Below are 15,274 nucleotides of genomic sequence, written 5' to 3' on the forward strand. Positions count from 1 at the left end.
AGAGAAATCCTGTCTCAAAAAACAAAAACTTGAAGAAATAAAAAAAGGAACTGACCTAAAACACCCTTCAGTGGGGATAAGTTATATATAAAAATGATAGTGCTAATTCATGGCTCTAAGGTAAATAATGAGCCCAGTATAATTATATGCAAAGCAACTGTGTGCATATGTATTTACATATAAACAGAAAATGATAGGGTGTATACATAACTGTTGTACTATCCTCCAAATAAGGATGGCCATAGGGAGGGTCCTAGAGGTGGACCGTCAGATTCAGCATACATACTAGTATTTTGCCTGAATAATATCTAAGATGGGTTTAAAGTAACATTTGTGCCACAAATATATGTTTCTAGGCATTACATTTGATTCTGGGAGTGAAAAAGACAGTGTGCAATCATGAAGCCCTCAGGAGCCCTGAGAACTGTTATTTCTGGTGCCCCAGAGACGTTTCTACCAACAAACTGTTTTGCTAAGTAGTAACCCTAACCCTAACCCTCAGCCATTGCCTGTGGGGTTCTGCTAAAACATAAAACAAAAACTTTAACCGCTAGAATTTTAGGAGATTTTATGGATTCCAGGCATATTCTTTGTTAAAGGTTAAACAGTGAATGCCCTGGCCCACATCTGATGCCTGGACTTTCCTCATATTCCCCAAATTCCAGGAACTTTCAGCATAGCCTTGTAAGGCAATGTGGGGTGGGGAGTTGGTGGGATCTGGGGGTGGAGAGAAATGAGGTGAAAGGGTGAGCGTACTGAGTTATGCATCTTTACCCAGAAGGCACTGCACCTTCTGGAGATTTGCTGATATTCTGTGGTGATCCATCCCCACAATGACACTGAAAGATCTGGATTCTCCTGGATGTCTGGGGGCATGGAGTGTGCCGCAGCGTTGATGTCGCTGGGTCATTAGTAGACATGGAGGGCTGCTCGTCTGTCGAGTATGGCTGGGAGGATGCAAGCTGGATAAATGCAAGCAAGGTTGAAGAGTTTGCACTGGTTCTGACCCCACACCACAGCCTCCCCCCAGTGTTTAGGCAGGGAGTAGGGAATAGTCTCTAATTGAACTAATACCGGTTTAATGAAAGGTTATCTTTGGAACTCATCTCTTTGGCTTTAAAAGACAAGTTATTTGTTCCAAAACTGAGATTAAGCAAAACATATACCAAGCATCCTTGATTACCTGTTGGAGAAATTTGCCTCTTTCAACTGTGTTGAAAGGTAAGTGCTAATGGACAGGAGATACTTAGATATTTAGATACTTAGATATTTAGTTGCATGATAGGTCTAATTAGGAGCCACAGATCCTGCCTGACGATCTTCAGAGATTCAGTACTTGTTTTTAAATAGTGGCTGACATCTCAAGATGGTGCTGATCACTATGTCTAAATATTAACCATGCCACCTGGAAGAGGTGGTACTTTCGTGGCTTAGCTGTTTTCCATTCTGTATAAAACAGCTTCTGGCAATTAGCAATCTGGATTCCCCAGCCAGGGTACATGTTTGTGGCTGAGGTAAAGTTGACACGGGGGATCTGACTAACTCTACGCCATGGTCTGGCTATTTACTGAGACAATGTCTAGGAATTTATAGGATCATGCAGGCACTTTGTCAGTATCCCCCTGAATTCCAAAAGCATAGAGGGACTTCGTAAGGAAAAGTTCCTTGGATCTTCAGAGCCCTGTGTGCAGTGTGCTGCGCCAAGGTGCTTAGCTTGTTACAGATTTATGTACGGCTGGAAGCGGCAGCTCTTGGAGCGGAGTTTTAGATGAAGCACATATTGCAAGAAAGGGAGAACTTGACTCTGAAGGCGGGAAGCGGAGCAAAGGCTGCACACGGTACACTTCGTGGCAGGCTGAGCCTTTCCCGGGGGATGTCTTTGGTGCTCCCGAAGAGGCAGAAGTGGGACTGGCTACAGTGACACAGGCTGGAGACAGGACCGTGAACCCCGCTGTCCCATGCCTTCTCAGACCGGCTGCTTCCCTTCTGTTGTATGCACTTGGCTCTGCACAAGTCAACTCTGGGCTTGTTCCAAACCCACCTAAACTCATGTCTGTGCAGGGTGAGTCGCTGTCTCCTGCCAGCCTGGGAACTGCTGCTGTTCAACCAGACTGTATGTAAAAATGCAGTAACTAATCTCTTAGGCCCAGGGCCAGATTGGAGCACTGAGGCTGGAGTTTCTCTGAGTAGATAACTGAAAGGGAGGGTGAAATGGAGTTCCAAGCAGTGGAGAAGGATGGCTGTAGGAGTAGTTAGTATATATGGCACGCATGTGAGAATTCATTTCTTTTAGTCGGGTGGCAGTGGCACACGCCTTTAATCCCAGCACTCAGGAGGCAGAGCCAGGCGGATCGCTGTGAGTTCTAGGCCAGCCTGGTCTACAGAATGAGTACAGCCAGGGCTACACAGAGAAACTTTGTTTCAAAAAACATATATATATATATATATATATATATATATATATATATATATATATATTTTTTTTAAAAGGAAGAGAGATACATTAAAAACAAAAACAAAACCAGCCTTCTCTGTCCTGAGATGGCAGCACAGAAGTGTGATGCAGCTTACCATCAATGCAGGGTGACAGCATTCCATCACCCTGGAACCAGGCTTCATGACATTCAGTTTGGAAGATGCATAGAATAGGGAGGAGAACAGAGCGGGATGTGATGGATAATATGCGTGCATAGCGAAACCAAGTGGAGTCCCAGCTTCCTGAGCCCTCGCCGATGGCTACCTCAGGGCTGCAGGATCTGTTGTTTCCCCGGCCGCGTTTCAGTCTTGACTCGGCGTAACCATTCCTTGCTGTGCCCATTCTTCCCTCTGGGAGGGGCAGTTTACTCGGTGCTTTTGTATCAGGACTGTACAACTTGTCCTTTGATGTTAAACACATACAAGATGGCTTTGTGTCTCAGAAAAGACCTGGGGCTGTTACTCGCTGTTGCAGTTCTTAAAGGCTATGGGGACTTTGGGAATTAGACTGAATGCATTCTGCTTTTTATGAGATGGCCATGAGCCTATGAAGACAAGGGGTGAACAGTTATGACTTCAGAGTGATAATTTGGGGTATCAAGTTGACAAGGGATGAACCTGGGATGGTCAGCATTGATGGGCCACTTGACAGGCTCTAGAATCTCTAGGAGACAAGCCTCTGAGCATACTCTGGAGTTATTATCTTGATACGGGCGGTTAAAGTGGGAAGACCTGCCCTGAACAAGAGAGGTACCATTCCCTCGGCAGGAGGTCTGCACCGCACACACACACACACACACACACACACAAAGCTAGCTAAGCACATTTACAGCTCTCTGCTCCCTGGCTGTGAATCACTGTGACCTAACTGCCTCGAGCTCCTGCACCGTGACTCCTTTGCTAGGATGGACATGACTTCTCTGCTGGGATGGACTCAACCCTAAAAACTGGAGCCAAAATAAACCCTTTCTTCCTAAGTTGTTTTAATAAGATGTTTTGTTGTAACAACTTACAGAATAACTAAGGGGGCAGGTAGTTTTGGGGGGACAGTTCAGAGAGGCAGGTAATTTTGGGGGGACAGTGCTGTGGGATATTCTGTATGTTAAATGTGTTGCTCTGGCCGGGCGGTGGTGGCGCACACCTTTAATCCCAGCACTTGGGAGGCAGAGCCAGGTGGATCTCTGTGAGTTCGAGGCCAGCCTGGACTACCAAGTGAGTTCCAGGAAAGGCGCAAAGCTAGAAAGAGAAACCCTGTCTCAAAAAACCAAAAAAAAAAAAAAAAAAAAAAAAAAAAAAAAATGTGTTGCTCTGATTGGTTAACAAATACAACACTGAAGTATAGGTGGGACAAGCAGAGAGGAGAATTCTGGGAAGTGGAAGGCTGAGGCAGAGAGATGCTGCCAGCCGCTGCCATGAGAAGATGTTAAGATACTGGCTTAGATTAATAGAAATAGGTTAATTTACGCTATAAGAACAGTCAACAAGAAGCCTGCCACGGCCATACAGTTTGTAAGCAATATAAGTCTCTGTTTACTTGGTTAGATCTGAGCGGCTGTGGGACTGGCAGGTGAGAGAGATTTGTCCTGACCGTGGGCCAGGCAGGAAAACTCTAGCTACAGGACAGTTCAGAGTAAAACAGTACTGTTGTAGAAAGATTCCTGTCACTTGTAGGAGTAAGGTCTGGTGTCACACTGACTGCCTCCTTGTGGCCCTATTAGCAACCAAAACCCAGTGGCTACCAGGATATCGTGTTTATCTTTTCTCAGTGAGCCTAGACTGCTGAGAGTGGGAGTCTGTTCCTGGTCCAGGAAATGTAGGGACAAGTGGCAGAAATGACAATGGAAGGGGTGCAGGGGGGTGCCTGGAGGTCACTCCTTTCCTAAAATGTCCCCAGCAGATTGCCGTGTCTAACTGTAGCCTTTCCCAGGAAATTATCGTTCTGCAGGATAGTTAGAAGTGGGTGCAAAGGCAGAAATTTGCAGAGTGCTAGTCAGCTGGACTCTCATTTTGAGGCATGCCATTGATTATCATACATGAGTGTGGAATGTGACTCTTTAACATCAAGAAGGAAGAGTAAGGATTAGTGAGGGGATTTGCTGACCTTTGAGGAGTTCCAGTTGAGGGGCCTGACCCGACAGGGAACTGATGGTTGCTTACACTTCCTGTGTCACCAATGGTCTAGTTTTCCTGACGGTGAGGGCTGTCTTTATTCTCACACAATGCTTAGCCCAGTGCTGTGTACAGAGCCTATTCATAGCCAACAAAACCCAGGTCCCTCTTAACTAAGGGATAGATTATCTGCAACACAGGGAACACTGTAAACATTTCCATCAAAGCTACCTGTGACACCCAAATTACCCAGTGTTAAAAACCAACTCCAATGGGAGATATCGAATAACGTGCATGCGTGGTGGTGGAATGTGTTCTCAAGTACACCTGTGGTGTGGAAGAGAGCAGCAGTAGACCTCAGCCCTTCATAGGTGTTAGGTGTGTGCTTGGCTATTTCATTTCTAAGTTTCAAAGCTTTTAGCTTTTGCTTTCAAAGTTTTATCGTGTTTATGGAATTCAAGCTAGTATGGAAAAGTCAATTTCTTCTCTATATTTATCACTGTATCTGAGGAAATATTAAAAGTGGCTGAAAATGTGATTGATCATGCCATAAGTGATTTATTAAATTTATTAAAGGCTGGCTCATATTCCTGGACTTTCCTCTATAACTCAGTAGCTTTCGGTCAGATGTAACTTCAGGAAGGTATTTGTTTCATTGTGGTGACCGAAGATGTGTCGGGCAAGAGCAGTAAGGACATCGCCACTCAGCTTCGCCTTGCCTGAAGCAGTGCCATAGGCTGTCCCTCTAATGACCTCCTGTATAAAGCATCTTCAAAAACGACCTAAGAGGGCCGGCGAGACAGCTCAACAGGTAAAGAAACATGCCGCCAAGTTGACAGCGTGAGTTTGATTCTTCAGCTCCACATGGTAGAAAGAGAACCAACTCCTGAAAGTTGTCCTCTGACTGCTGCATATGGCATGTACATGAGCACGCACGCACGCACGCACGCACGCATACATGAATAAACTAAAAACTGTGAAAAATACAGAAGACTATTTGTTACAGAATCATACAACAGAATACTAAGGAAGCTATAACATAATAGTTAAAGAAAGAACATTGACATTTTATAATAATCTAGTGATTTCGTTCCAGTTAAATCAGAGAAATGGCACAAACAGCGTGTGAACCACGCACAGCTGCTGCCGCCATCGACCCACGCGGGTAACTCCCCTTTGTGGAGCCTATTCCCGCTTTACAGTAGGCAAGTTAGACTAGTGTGAAACCGACTCGCCAGTTACAAGGGAAAAAATAGCAGCAGTGAGAGTCTACGGAGGGAGTCATGTGACCATGACCGCTCCCTCACGTGTTCCATAGCAGTCGGCATGGCGCGCCTAAACTTACGAGGTTTGTGAGGTCTGGTTTTCATCTTGTCCTTTGACTTTGCTGTGAGACCCCACTGAAGTCACCGCCATCCAGAGCTGGCACCTTGCTTGCTAGGTTTGCTCCCGAGAAGAGCAAGCTGCCATAGAATGGCAAGATGGGTGCCCACTTCAGCTATAAATGAAGTGTCTTGAAAGGAGAAATTCCAACTGGAGACATGGAGACCCCATTATGCTAACTGTAGCTGATTTCCTGCATCAAATGTCTTCCTGCCTCTGTTCCTGGCAGTGAGCGATGGACAGCTAATTCAATCAAATTCAAGCACTGTTTGCTTTTCTTGACCTTTACCGAGAAACAAATTTTTGAGTGCCGGACATAAATGGAGTGTTTAATGTGGGGAGAATAATGTGTACATCACTCTTGGTAGCCCGGCGATCTGATTAGCTGTGCCATCTATACCCCACTCCGGAGTTCCGAGATGGGGGGGTGGGGGGGTGGTCTCATCCGAGCCAGGGATGCTGGTCTCTGGTTAAGGAGCCCTCTAGCTAACCACTGCCCCCAAGTGATTCCCAAGCCCATTTATTTGAAACATTCCAGTTGGTTACAGTTTTCTTTGTGCTGGTTGAGTTGAACAAATTCTTTACCTTTGGGGTTTTTGTTTTGTTTTGTGTTTTGGTTTGGGTTTTTTCCCCTCTGCTTCCATGTATGCTCTCCACGCCCTCTCCTGGGAACATTGGGTAGTGCAGCAGCTGATCTCCATCCCTCTGAGGTGTGGACTGCAGGCCACTTTGCATCAATTGTTGCAAGGACAAGGACAGAGGACTGACCATGTGTCCAGCACACGCTTGGTACCTGCTGTGGTGAACACACCCACTCTTCAGCTTTTTACTTGTAGATCCAAAGGCGTCTATGTGACCCTTCTTTCACTTACCACGCGGTCTTTCAAATTCTGACATATTTTCTAAAACCCTCCATAGAAAATTGCCTGGGAGAAAATTTCCTTTCCACATCAGGATTAGTTGGCCATTCCCAACCTGGCTGGGGGCATTTTCTCTATCTGGTTGTCATGTATTGTGACATCTCTTCAGTCCTCTCCTGACAGTGGTGAGCTCAGTCTGTGGGCGGCAGCCTCCTCTGGGAACAGAGCCCAGGAAAAGTAGTCATGAGGTTCAAGGGCCTGTGTTCAGAGTGCAGGTGTGCACGGGACTCGTGTGCAGTAAGCCTACTGCAAATAACTTTGAAAATATGTATTTAATAACAACAAATTAATTATATTCTGTTAACAATCTGTAAAATTATTGTAGTCAAAGTGTTTTCTTCAAAATAAAAAATTAAAGCTTAAGTATATAGATACGCACAATTTACCAAAATTACATATTCTGAGTTTCAACATTAGTATAATATTTATTCTTTCTGCAGATTCTTGTGCTTTAGTAATTTTCTTAGGCATGTCTGTTTTTTTTTTTTTTTTTACGCTGTAACACAGTGTTCTACTGAAGAATACATGTTTAAAAACGTAGCCTTATGTTTACATCTTTATGGTTGCCATGTATGGGAAATCAACCTGAAATCATTTTACTTTTTTTTTTGAAGAACACAAAGTTGTTAGTGGGCAAAATGTCTGGTAGATACTGAAGTATCCAGTGAACTTAGAGTAAACTTTGCCAAATAGAGCTATCTCCAAATATATTTGGTTGTGTATTATAGGGAGCTATGTCAAGCCAAATATTTTTAGAGTCACGATCTTGTGCCTCCACTCAGAATGTCTTTCTACTGTCTATTTTTATATAATAAACTCATCAAATATATGTTCAGCAAAGGACTGTAGATGCCTTAAAAATCATAGATCTACTCAGCTCATCCAATTTCAGCACTGGATGTGATTATAAATAGAAACTCCATCAAATATTCTTCTTAGAGGGACAAAAAAAAACTGCAAGACATAAAGAAAACAAAGAAAAGGCAACAATGATTTTTCCCTATCTACAATTACGTCAAATATAAGTAAGATTAAAGTCCTCTATTAATGTGGATGCACAGGTGTCTCTTTAGTGGGACATAGAGTCCTGGTGTGTGCCCAAGGTTGCTATAGCTGGATCACATGGTAGATTTATTTCTAGCTTTTTGAAGAGCCTCTACACTGGTCTCCATAGTGACTGAACCAGTTTGCACTCTGACCATCATGAGTAAGTGTCCCTCTCTATTTACAGTACCTAGAATGGAAGCAGCCTGGATGTCCATCAGCTGATAATGGGTAATGGAAATGTGCTACATTTACACAACAGAGTATTATTCACCTGTTAAGAAAAATGAAATTTTGAAGTTTGCAGGTAAGTGGATCATGGTGGAAACAGTCATCGGAGTGAGGCAACCAGACAATGAACATCACATGCTTTCTCTCATTGATGGGAATTAGCTTTGAGTCTTCAGATGTGTATATTCCCTTTGGAATACCCATAAAGATCAGAAGATTAATAAAGGGGTTTGGGTGGATTTCAAAGAAGGGAGTTAGAATGAAATGATAGGAAGGGTTAACAGGAAATAGTGGAGCAGGAAGTGTTAAATGTGGAGGGAGGTGGGAAGGCAGGGTAGAGGAGGAATACAGGAAGGGATTAATAACATTTCAAAATGTTATTTGGATAAAAGACACTTCAGAAAAAGTCACATGAAAACCTACCATTGTAGAATCTTCCTAAAAGACATCCACATACAAAGAGTTTAGATGTAATTACCCTATAATGAGGCAACAGTGCCTCTACTAGACACCGTAGAACATCAAATAAAAAGTCCAGTGCCCGGAATGGGTTGCCTCTTCTGGAGTTGTTGGCAAGTGAACTCCATAGACACCCAAATATTAAAGATAATTGCTAACACCATTGCTCACCACCCGGAACTCAACAGTAAGACAGTATTGCTGAAGTCAGCACAAGGCTTGGGTTGCAGAACATGGAGAAATCGGGCTGGTACTGACCTGGAAGCTTCGTCCTTACTGGTTAGGTTTCATAGTGTTAGAAGGTGCTACACACGCTGCTGGAGGAATGAAGTAATCATCGATCTTACCCAGGTATAAACCCTGTGAGCTTCAAAAATGACCTGCCTGGCAATACATATCCACCGATGCACCAGTGGCATGATCATCCTGGGAGTAACCAACCACTTTCTGATTGGATTTAAGGCCTGCTCCACAAGATGAAACCCACACCTGGCACCATTATCAGAGCCACTAACCTTAGGCTGGTCATAGGCCCTAGGGGAGAAACTGCTACTGTTATTCAGCTACATAGGAATAATATTAAACAGATTCCTAGTGACATCATTATACCCACAGATTAGTGCGTATTTCGACCCTCATTAGAGAACCTTCTTTTTTGCAGTTAATTGTAGTTAACAATTAACACAGAGACATAGTACTGGTCAAGGCACAGAGAATAATGGACTGTGGAATGCTGAATCCTAAATGGGACATCTGTATCACTGCTCCTGCCTTGGAACAGAGATCATTGAGGAAGGGGGGGGGGATAGTAAGAGCCAAAGAATGGCAGTTGTACACAGGAAGTCATAGTGATTGAGACAGCGCACACAAGACCCACACAAGTCAAGGCTGACAAAATTCTACGTCGAGAGTGGAGGTGAACGCCAAGTCCCAACTCCAGATAAGGAGTGACTGGCAATGGATAGCTGCAGAGAGCAAAGGATGGAGACGTTTTCTTTAAGGGTGTGTCACCTCATTGGCAGATCATAGTCCAGCAAAAGCCACACATCCAAGAATACATGCCTAGCACAAACTGTACTGATGCATTAATAATAAAGAAAAAGACCCAAAATTTGGGTGGGTAGGAAGGAGAAAGGGAGCTGGGAAAAATGGGGAGGGAGTGAATACGATTAAAATACATTATATGGAACTTGCAAAGAACTAATAAAAACAAGAGAAAGAGTCCCTCATCAAAACTCACTTTATACCTAAGGACATTAAAGTGACTAGATTGCTTAGTGGCAGAAAACTTGCCTAGCCTGTGACAGGGCCTAAGTGTGAGCTTCAACACAGCAAAAGTGAATAGGTAGGAAAAAACATCCCACAAAAATCATAAGCATATATACAAGTACCACACACAATATACTTTAAGTTAAAGACTGTTATAAAAGACAAGCACTGATAGTATAAAATGGTTAAAAGATTAATTTACCATGGAGATAAAATAATTATGAACACACACACACACACACACACACACACACACACACACACACATATATATGATATGATATATATATCTTACATAAGATTTTCTAAACGTATAAAACAAATGCTGGTGAAATCGAAGGAAGAATTAGCCAGATGTACAAAAATGGCAGGAAACTTTAATTCTCCTCTTTCATAGTCAGTAAGTAACCTCATAGATGCTCAATGAGCAAGCTGGGAAAATGAACAACACCAAGGTTCAGTTATAGCTAACAAACATCTAAAGAGCATCCACCTAACAGGAGTAAAATGCACATTATCCTCAGGTGCACATGGAATGTTCTCCCAAACAGAACATATGTTGGGCCACAAACAACTCTCAGCAAATTTAGAAGATTGAAGTCATACCCAGTCAGGATGGACTGAAACTAGGCATTACTAGCATCACAAAACTGGAAAGATAACATGAATATTGGAAATGAAGCAGCATACGTTTAAACATCCAGGAGATTAGAGAAGAGATTACAAGGGAAATCAGAAACTATCTTAAGAAGATGAGAAGGAAGCAGCTTGTCATGGGATATAAAATCAGCAGCAAGAAGGAAACTTATAGCATGTTAATACACTAAAGGAAAGATATTAAGTAAAAAGCTGAAGTTGACATTGTATATGACAGAAAAAAATGGACCCAAAGCTGAAACAGGAAATAATCAAGATTAGAACAAGACAAAATGAGAACAGAAAAGCAGTGGAGTTAACAAGGCAAAACTGTTCTTTGTAAGTATCAACAAAATCATTCAAATGTTAGTTGGATTATGAGGACTAGAGAAGACCCAAGTAACTAAAAGCAAAAGGAAAACGGGGTACTGCAACTGATTTTAGGGGACTTCCAAGGGTTACAAGCTTATGTAAAGTGGCTACCCAGCAAGGAATGTGTTAATTTCTAGAAACTCAATCTACCAAGACTGTGACTAGACATGTAACTAGCAAGTGGGTGGAGCCAGTCACAAAGACATTACTCTAAGAAAAGCCCAGGACTCACACTGTTCTCCCAATTGTAAACTCCTCTTGATACCAAAGCCAGACAACACAGCAAGAAAACATTTATCTTCAGTGCCCTCAATGTAGATGGAGACAGAAAAAAAAATTGACAAAAGTCTATGCCTTTTTATGAAAAATAAATCATGAAAGGAAAAACAGAAAGAAATCACATGAACATAATATAGAGTCCATATGAAAAACAGACAGCTAACATCATGGTCAAAGACAAGGACTATGACAAGAGCCCTTGATTTTATTACTTGGGTTCAACTGAAAGTCCCAGACAGAGGACTCAGACAAGAAAATACAGAGACAAGGCAGACAATTTAAAAAGGAAGCGTCATTTCTATTTGTTGAAAGCATATGTAAAAACATAAAAAAATCATACATGTACTCACATGAATATAGGGACATATTCACACATCCTGTTTTAACCCATAAACAAATTCAGCAAAGTTGCAAGATATAAAATAAACACACAAATTTCATTTTCTCTTCATCAAGATAGAATAATCTGAGAAGGAAACTAAGAAAATAATTCAACTTAACATAGTATCCAAAACAGTAAAATACTTTTTTATACACAAGCAAGTGGCATATGCAATGAAAGCTATAAAACATGCTGAATAAAATTAAAGAGAGCAAAAGTTCATGGAAAGACAGGGGAAGATCTAATACTACACAGATGTCAGAACTTGCAAAAGGATCTACAGCTTCAACCAGGAACCCTATCAAAAATTCCAATGGCATTTTTGAAGATATGATATGAGGGGAGGTTAGAATAAAAACAAAACAAAACAGACACTGATAAGTGCTGGGAAAGAGGTGGAAAAACTGGAGCCTTTGTCATCAGTGGGAGCTAAATGGGGTAGCCACTGGGCTGAACTAACCGTAGGATTTCTCTTTGATTCACAACACCGCTTTGGTACACAGCCAGAATAACTGAAAGGCGCATCTCAAATTCGTGTTCACAGAAAGCATTATTCAAATCACCAAAAAACAGAGGCAACCTGCATGTCTATCAACAGATGGTTGGAAAGGCAGTGGGGTGCATGCATTCAGGGGAGTCTTGTTCAATGTGAACAAAAGGGAAGCTTGGACACAGGCTACATCATTGTGCTAAGCAAAACAATCTAGTCACAAAAAGATATGCGTAGAATTCCACAAAGGGGCTGTAGAAATCGAATTCACAGAGATGGAGAAATAGATGGTGACTGCCAGAGGCTGTGCATGGAGTGGAAATTGGTTAACAATGACTATAGAGTTTCGGTTTTGCATGAGGAGAAAGTCTGGAGGTCAGTTACCAAACAACACAAAAGTGGCTCACATCACCAAGCAGTGTTTTTAAAAATGGTGAAAATGGAAACTTATGTTGTGTGGTGTTTGTTCTGCAACATTTTAGAAAAAATTCTTTTCACAGTAGAGATATTCCAAAGTACCTTTAGAGTTAAAACTGTTTTGTTTGATTTTTTTTTTCATTTCTTTAGTTTTTTCCAATAGGTAAATAAATGTTTCTGTTTAAGGCCTTTGTTTTTAATAACTTGCAATTCTTTTAAAGCTACAAAATTTAATCTTTTACAGGCTTTGAGTGTATTAACTGAAAATTTTAAATTGTTTATGTTCAAAGTAAAGCCAAAATTTAGAGACACTTAACCTTTTAATATAATTATAAGGTACATTAGTTGAAAAATACTTTTCAAAGGCATTAAAATTCCTAAAATCTGACTAATAATAGAAACCATGAAGCAAGTAACTGTCTTTAGTTTTGAACTTATTACTTACGTTTTAATAACAGTTACAATAATACCAAATGCTTTGCTTTGTTAAAATCAACTTCCAGAAGCTTTACTATGACAGAGTGACCAAAACCAAGTTAATTCTTTGTTGGAATCAGTTTGATTGACACTCCATTAGAATCATTTAATTCTAATACAATACAAATATACATTCTAATACCAACATAAAATGCTTCTAAAAAATTTGTTTTATAAATGGAGCCAACACATCAATAATTACTGCTTCAGTTGATTGCCCACATCAAAAAATGGAGAATTAGCTGGGCTATGGTGGTGCACACCTTTAATTCCAGCACTTGGGAGGCAGAGGCAGGCAGATCTCTGTGAGTTTGAGGCCAACCTGGTCTACAGAGCAAGATCCAGGACAGGCTCCAAAGCTACACAGAGAAACCCTGTCTTGAAAAAACAAAACAAAAATTGGAGAATTAGAGCAGTTTATTCTAGAAGACTGGCTATTTGATGTAATTTAAAGTCATGGTTAGAGCTGTATCTCATCCCATAGGGCACCTGCCCAACAGATCTGAGATTCACCTCTTGGATCCCTCCACCACCAAAAGGTCCCAGTCATGGCACTTTGGGTGAAACCCTTTTAAAATAAGTCCTGTTGGTGGCACACATGCTAATGCTTTTGTGGCATTTTTGTGTCTTCTAGCTTCATGTGCTTGGAGATGTCTTACTACTCTGATGGAAGATCACCAGCTTCTCTCAGTGGCTTGAAGCATCTTGAAGGCCACTGCTGGCTGGCTGGCCAGGAAGCCAGTGCAGAGGCTCACACTGAGCTCTTTTCAATTTCTGATGGAAGACCTGAAGGGACAAGCTGTCCCCTGAGTCCCCTCTCTGCACCTGTTCCTTACAGATTCACCTACTTGTATGTGACCTTCCAAGTAGACATCTGAGTATGCAATTCCTGGTTCTAGAAGGCTTTGCTCTCAAGTGTCGGGAAAGCAGAATTTTGTTTCTAATTCTTTGGTTTCTCTGAACAATTTCAAAGACCTCAATATGCACCAACCTATATTCTCAGCTTCCTGTGGCAGACTCGAAGCTCTCTTCCTGCATTGGAAGTTTAGCTAGTAGAAGGAGGCAGAGGAATGTGGACCAAGATTCGTATTCTGCCCAAGACCTCTTCCCACACCAAATCCTAGCAGAGCAGAAGCGGAATACAGTCACGAAACTGCTTTGGGTTGAGTCCCCAAACCCTGTAGCCAGCAGCTGAGGTCTGAAAACTCACCTGACCTCCTTTCAGGCCTGGCCTTAGCAGCTGTGGCTGCAGACACATCTTTGCCAAGGAATTTACAATCACAACACTGAGAACAAACGAAGGAAAAGACATTTCAGGAGGAAGTAAATGCTCAGAAAAGAGAAGGCAGAGAAATAAAGATAGGAATCCAGAGGCAGAGAGCTGTTTTAGACAGAGATGTTCTTTATGAGGAGACACTTGAGCGAAAGTATGGATGAAATGAAAGCCAGGACATCTGGGGACACAGGGTCGTCCCAAGCACAGGGGGCAACAAGTACCAAGACTTCTGAGCGGGGCGTGGGGTTGACATGATCCAGGAGGAAAGGGAAGACCAGGGGGTCAGGGTCGAAAGAGCAAGGGCAGCACACTATACAAGAGGACCAGAAAAGTCAATGACGTCTGGCCGTGCAGCACCTGGCAGGGGCCGCTGTGTCTCAAGGAAGCATTTGAGAGGCACCCCCCCACCCCGCTCTATTTTAAAATGTATGAAAATGTATTCACTGGTTTCTTCCAACCTCCCTTCCTTTCCTTTTCTATGTTTTTTAGCCTTTGTTCCTTTTTTCTTCCCCGGACTTTTTTTTTTTCTTTTCTCTGCCAACAGAGGTTGGGCCATGTTCCTTACTTGAGGTTAATACAGCCGCTGGCACGTGGAGGCTCACACACATTTCTTTGAGTGAGGGGGAAAACTGAGACTCAGAAAGATGAAATAACATTTTCAAGGCCATGTGAATATTTAGTGGGAGAGCCAAAGCCAGATCTATTTCCAGTTTATTTCCTGCTTCTTTACCACATCAGGCACATGCAAATCAAAAGCAGATCCTAAGAATTTTATAATTAGTGTGCATGGCTTGTTTCCTAAGAATTTTATAATTAGTGTGCGTGGCTTATTTCCTGTCACCAACTCTAAACGTAATCTGGAGTCACACAATCACCCAGAGAGGACAGGAGCCAAAGAGCACTCTCCATCTCATTTGAAAGCACTTGTTGATTCACTGAGTTGAGATGAATGGTTTTGGGGTGACTGTGAACTTCAAAGATGTTCTGTCTTGTAAAGAATGGAGGGACTAGACCATTGTCGTGTCGGGCATAGGTAGTCTGAGTGAAGAGATGAA

This window comes from Peromyscus leucopus, chromosome 3 (genome assembly GCF_004664715.2).
Source record: "Peromyscus leucopus breed LL Stock chromosome 3, UCI_PerLeu_2.1, whole genome shotgun sequence".
NCBI lineage: Eukaryota > Metazoa > Chordata > Mammalia > Rodentia > Cricetidae > Peromyscus > Peromyscus leucopus.